The sequence below is a fragment of the Symphalangus syndactylus genome, chromosome 12, assembly GCF_028878055.3.
Source record: "Symphalangus syndactylus isolate Jambi chromosome 12, NHGRI_mSymSyn1-v2.1_pri, whole genome shotgun sequence".
Taxonomy (NCBI): Eukaryota; Metazoa; Chordata; class Mammalia; order Primates; family Hylobatidae; genus Symphalangus; species Symphalangus syndactylus.
The window spans coordinates 36,496,640-36,502,558 of NC_072441.2; the positions used below are offsets into that span (position 1 = coordinate 36,496,640).

The following is a 5,919-nucleotide window of genomic DNA, read 5'->3' on the forward strand; positions in this document are numbered from 1 at the left end:
CTCTCTCAGCTCCTGAAGACCACTTGCATTCTTTGTCTTGTCTCCAGCCAACAAGCAGGAGTCCTTTTTATGCATCTGGTACCCTGATCTCCCTTTCTGATGTATGTCTCCTGTCTCTAGCTTGAAAAATGTTCTTTCCTTTTAAGTGCGTATATGATGCGATTGGGCCCTGGTGATCCAAAATAATCTCCCATTGTAATTATATCTGCAAAGTGTGTTTTGTTATGAAACATAAAATATTCACAGATTTTAGGGTTTTAGGGAATGGACATACTTGGGGATGGCTTTTCTACCTACTAGACTTTTGTACACCTATTGTCACTCTCCTTTTTCCCCTGTCCATTTGCTATTTACCACTGTAACTCATGAGGATTTCTGCCATCACGTATCACTTTTTCATAGAGCTAGTCTAATTATATTAGTCAGGGTTATCCAGGATGGATGGATGGATGGATGGATGGATAGATAGATAGATAGATAGATAGATAGATAGATAGATAGACGGACAAGTGGTAATTCATTAGGGGAAGTGGCTCATGGTATTACGTAGTCTGAGAAGTCAGTCTCATGATAGGCTCTGTGCAAGCTGGAGACCCTGGGTTGCAGATAGCCTGGCTTGGTCCAAGTCTAAAGGCATCAGAACCGGGGAAGCCAAAGGTATAACTCTCTGTCCAAGGCTAAATAAGGCAGGAGAGCCTTAGAAGCTGCTGGCACAAGTCACAGAGTCCAAAGGCCAAAAAGCCTAGAGTTCTAATGTCCAAGGGCAGGGTAAGAAGGGTCTCCCTGCTCCAGGAGCAACAGAATTCACCTTTTCTTTGCCTTTTTGTTCCACAGGGACCCCCAGCCTACTGGATGGTTTCTAATCACCTTGAAGGTGAATCTTTCCAATCAGTCCACTGAGGCACATGCCAATCTCCTCAGAAACACCCTCGTAAATACACCCAGAAATAATGGTTTTCCATCTATCTAGGTTATTTCTTAATCCAGTCAAAATGACACCAAAAATTAACCATTACACTAATGCTTAATCAAAAGGCTGGTGAGATGCTACCTCTTTAGGTAGACTCTGATAGATAGCTGGGAACTGTTGATACCACAACCTCTCTTGCCTCCCAGAGAAATACTGATACTTTGAATCTAGTTTTCTTCTTTCTTATTCTTATTCTAACTAAGCCTTAGCACACCATGATCCAGAATATACTGGCTTCATATTTGATTACCTCTGAGCTCATAACATGTCTTCACTTTAGAAGCTGCAGAGAATATTTTTCTGAATTTATATAAATACTTTTTCTTATTAACTCACAAGAATGAGCATGAGTCATTTAAAATGTGTGATTCCCAGTGGATTTAATCTATAATTTGTTCTTTAAATGCAGAAAAATAAATGGGATATTGAAGATGTGTTCTCCTGGAGTTTACCAAAAGAAAACAATGTATATTTAAATTGCAACTTCAAGATTTGTTTCACTTTAAAAAGAACCAACCCCGTCCTAAAATACAATAGCATTTTGTGTTAAAGGCTAAATTACTAAAACACATTTATTTAAAATAAAATCATAATAGTCTCAAGAGCTGCATCTTATCACACTTATTTGTCACCAAAAAATAGTGTTGTGTACAGATGGCAGCAATGATGTAATGTAATATATGTCAAGAATATTTGTTAAGATAACACTGGGGGCCAAGGCTTTACAGCAACTGCAGTCCTTTCTTGGTGAGCTTGCTTTTAAAAAATGATTTCTCATCCATTCAGACAGGTTCTTTTGCTGAAAGTCTCCAAAGACTATTTCATTATTGTACCTTTTCAATGACTTTCCATAAAGGAATACAAGATGTGAATCTGGCTTTTAATATGTACCATTTAAAGTAGTTATCAATGATACATTAGTCATTCCATACAGTGCCCCTGTGAGGTGGGTGAGTGAATAATTATAGGTGACCTTCAGACAAGTGAGGATCTAATGTAGCCCTGAAGGCTTCTAAGTATGGAGTGTTTTCTTTGATGAGTGAGTAATCACTGAGTCATTAGCATGACATTTGAGAAGTCATTAGGGATTTGTAAGTAAAACAAACCTATTTTTCTTAGTCATGATAATGGGCTACTGTTCTTACCTGTAATGCTGGATTTTAGCTTTTTCTTTTCTTATCTCAAGATTTATCACTTAATGGGTATATTTTCCTTCAGGAAAGGACCAACTTTGTGGAGCTATCAGAAGCAACAATGTTTAATAAAAACATTTTTTTTCAATTGTAAAACAAAAGAAAAAGACAAGAAAAAAATGGATTCCTACTTTCTCTTCCATGGCTAATTTCAAAAACAATAACAACAAAAAAGCCATTTCAAAGCAATTCTAAATGTTTAACTTCAGTTTATAAAACTGACCTGTTCAGTTGCCTTGAATGAATCATTTATCCTGTTAGTTACTTCATTAAATCTGTCAAACTATCTCAGCTTCTCTGGAGGCTGAAGCAGGAGGATCACTGGCGCACAGGAGTTTGAGGCTGCAGTGATCTATGACCATGCCACTGCACTCCAGCCTGTATGACAGGGTAAGACCCTGTCTCAGAAAAAAAAAAAAAAAAAGACTATGAACAGTGTATGGAAAGACATTTGCCATCCATTTTTGTATCCCACATACCCTGAATAGGGTAGGTGCTTAATAAGTACTTGTTGAATAATGATGCCAATTTCTTTTTGTATTCACTTTTATTCAATAACCTCTTTCTCTCTCTACCTCAAAGTTATAGGAAAGGAAGGGAAACTAAGTGGGGAGTGGGTGAAGCATTCTCTGCTTTTGATACTTTTTTCTGGTTGAGTCACATTCAAGAAAAGAAACAATTTAGGCAGTAAGGGATTGAGTACTCACTCTACCAACATTTATTTTTGCTTATCCAATGCACAAAAAGAATGATGAGAAATCATTTCTCTCTAGTTTAATGTTATTTCCCATTTTTTATTTCCATATTTATTCCAACCTGTTAACTTTATTTCTTCTTCCCTGTGATGATCTCCCCAGATTCCCTCTTCTGCAGCATTTTCTCTTCTTGTTATTCAATTAACAAGAGACCCTAGGATAACAACCTTTCATCTTTATAGACTAATTGTCCTTTTTTTCTTAGACATAAAAAACTAGATAGGCATACAAATATACATCAATTGAGTTGTGGAGGTTAAAAACGATTCACTTTTCTTACTTTCATCTTTTCTTCATTTTCCTCATGCTTTTTTTCTATTTATGTTTTCAATGCCCTTCTTCAATTTTATTTCTTTCTGTTCTTTAGAGATAATTACCAGTGTGTCACTTTTTACACTCAATCTCCAAGGCAGAAGCTACTTCATAATTAGTTTGAATAGTTATGCCTACCTGAACAGTCCTTGGCAGCAGTTTAGTTAGGTACTAGAAGCATATGGTAAGGATTTTGTTCAGTATATAGCAGAATCAATAAGGTATTGATCTAAATTTATTTATTGTAACAACACCTGAAAGCAAGCTTTCATTTAAAGCAAGACACACTTGCCTTAATCAGATGGTCAATAATTGCAACAACTAAGAGAAATTGAATTGCTTTACTCAGAAATTGCATCATTTATTAAAGGAGGGGACACAATATGACTGAAATTGTCTTCCAACTCCTTCAGATTGGTTTGCCCTATATTAGGAACAAGCAAAAAAAGACTGATAAGAAGAGCCTTTATCATTTCATCTGGAGGATACTTATAAGGTCTAACTATCAATCAACAAAAACTCTTGTTCATACATCGATTCATTCATTCATTTACTGATTGAAGAAACATTTATTGAGCTACTAGCATGTGTCAGGGCACTGTGCTAAGAACTAAGACAATTTTTTTTTGCTTATCCACAAAAATTTGCTTATTACAAATTTTTGTCTTAGTTTGGGCAAAACCACACAGTGAGTAAGTAGCAGAGATAAGATAAGAATACTGACCTCTTTCTTCTATGAGTCCTAAGTGAAAAGTCTTACAGTGGAAATTTCCAAACTCATTTACTGAGAAAGCAGCTGTACAAAATCAGCCAAGCTTAATATAAAATAAAATGGAGAGATTTTTTATAGCTAATTTATTGTTTACCTATTTTTTAAATGCACCATGTTTAGTTTCCATGGAATCTGTGAATTTGTGGGGAACATAGTGTACTTTTCTAAGGTCAGATGCTTAAGTTCTTTCAAACATCTGACCTAAGTGTTAAAGTGAGAGACAGGATGATTAAATGGAAAGTGGGTGGAACAGGCAGCGTGGATACTCCATGCTGAAAATGTGTGGCCTTAAAATTTTTGAAGGGTCTTTTGAGTTAGCTGATGTAATTGCTTCTAAAGCTCTAAACTCACCACAGTAAGTAGAGCTGCTTTTAAATGTGCCCACAGTCCCGGAATTTTCTCTTCACTCCCCTTTACCACCTGGTTATACTGACACACAGTTATACAACTAAACTCAACACAGGTAGGAAATAAACTACAAGGTCCTGTTTTCTTTCCCTACTCTCTCATCTATAGTAGTTCTTCTCATTTCCTATTTCTGAAAAATGGGCATCTTCCCATGTACCTCACACTACTATGCAAATAAATTAATAAATGAAAATAAGTCGGCTAGGTATGGTGGCTCACGCTTGTAATCCCAGCACTTTGAGAGGCTGAGGCAGGAGGATCAGCTGAGGTCAGAGTTTGAGACCAGTCTGGCCAACATGGTGAAACCCCATCTCTACTAAAAATACAAAAATTAGCCGGGCATGGTGGTGCACGCCTGTAATCCCAGCTACTCAGGAGGCTGAGGCAGGATAATAGCTTGAACCCAGGAGCCAGGAAGCAGAGGTTGAAGTGAGCTGAGATCACACCATTGCATTCTAGCCTGGGCGACAGAATAAGACTCTGTCTCAAAAAAGAAATAATATAAAAAAGTCTATGCAAAGTCCTATTCAAATATGATAATGCAATTTAAATTTCCTAATCGTTCATTCTGAAGGGCAACGTTGGTAAAGGAGAAAGTATTCAATGCTTATCTAACAGTCTTGCAGGAGTTGCGCTTATATAACTAGGAACCAAATCACTTTTGATATTTTTGGCGTATTTGTACCTTTTTGAAAAAATGTTTTGAGAAAGCCATAAATGAGACATTTGTAGATACAGTTATAATTGTCAATATTCTTAAAGAAAGTAATATAAATTTGAGGGGAAAGACTCCCTCTCACTCTGTAAGCTTCTAATAGTGAATCTAGCTCAGATGAATAAGAAAATTATTATTGAGCAAACATTTTAGTGATACTATTCCTTTTGCTTCCACCTTTTCTCCGCAATACATGTGAAAGCCAGTTACCTGATGATATTATTCTTTATCTGCAGTTTCCGGCTGGCGAAGGAATACCCAAGGATTCCATGACAATACTTCATATTTCAAGCCTATAACTTCAGGGTAATAATGTCTTATATTTGTAATATGCTTTCATGTTTCACAATTTACAAAGAATTTTTACATGAATTGACTTTTTGTTTCTTAAAAAAGTCACTTAAGATGGGTAAGTCAAGAATCCTTCCTTTCATTTTACAGATGAGCCATGTGATGTCAGAAGTGTGATGTGCCATGCTCCACTACAGACAGGAAGTGGAATAGCCAGGAACTTGAATCCAAGCCTTCTCATGCCAAAATTCTCCTTTGATAAGTGAAGGGACCCTCATCACTCCAAAGGTAAATGAAATCATTATGTAGCAAATGAAGACCCAAAGAACATTTTTATCGACTCTCTATTGCTGAATATTTTTTTTTTTTTTTTTCTGTAAATCTTTCTCGGATCGATTCTTTGTTTTACAATGCAAGCTCATCCCACGATATATTAAAGAAAAACAAATAAATTGAATTTTTGATTCTAGAAGAATATATGGAGGGTTTAATTCAGTCAGTTT

At 36.2% G+C, this 5,919-nt stretch overlaps 1 long non-coding RNA gene across 1 annotated transcript; it reads left to right on the forward strand.

Annotated features, from left to right (window-relative positions):
• The first annotated feature begins 806 nt into the window (after window positions 1-806).
• LOC129476770 (uncharacterized) lies at window positions 807-5,689 on the forward strand. Its single transcript, XR_008655073.2, has 3 exons — window positions 807-874; window positions 5,362-5,431; window positions 5,567-5,689. It is a non-coding gene; the product is annotated as an uncharacterized lncRNA (long non-coding RNA).
• The last annotated feature ends 230 nt before the right edge of the window (window positions 5,690-5,919 follow it).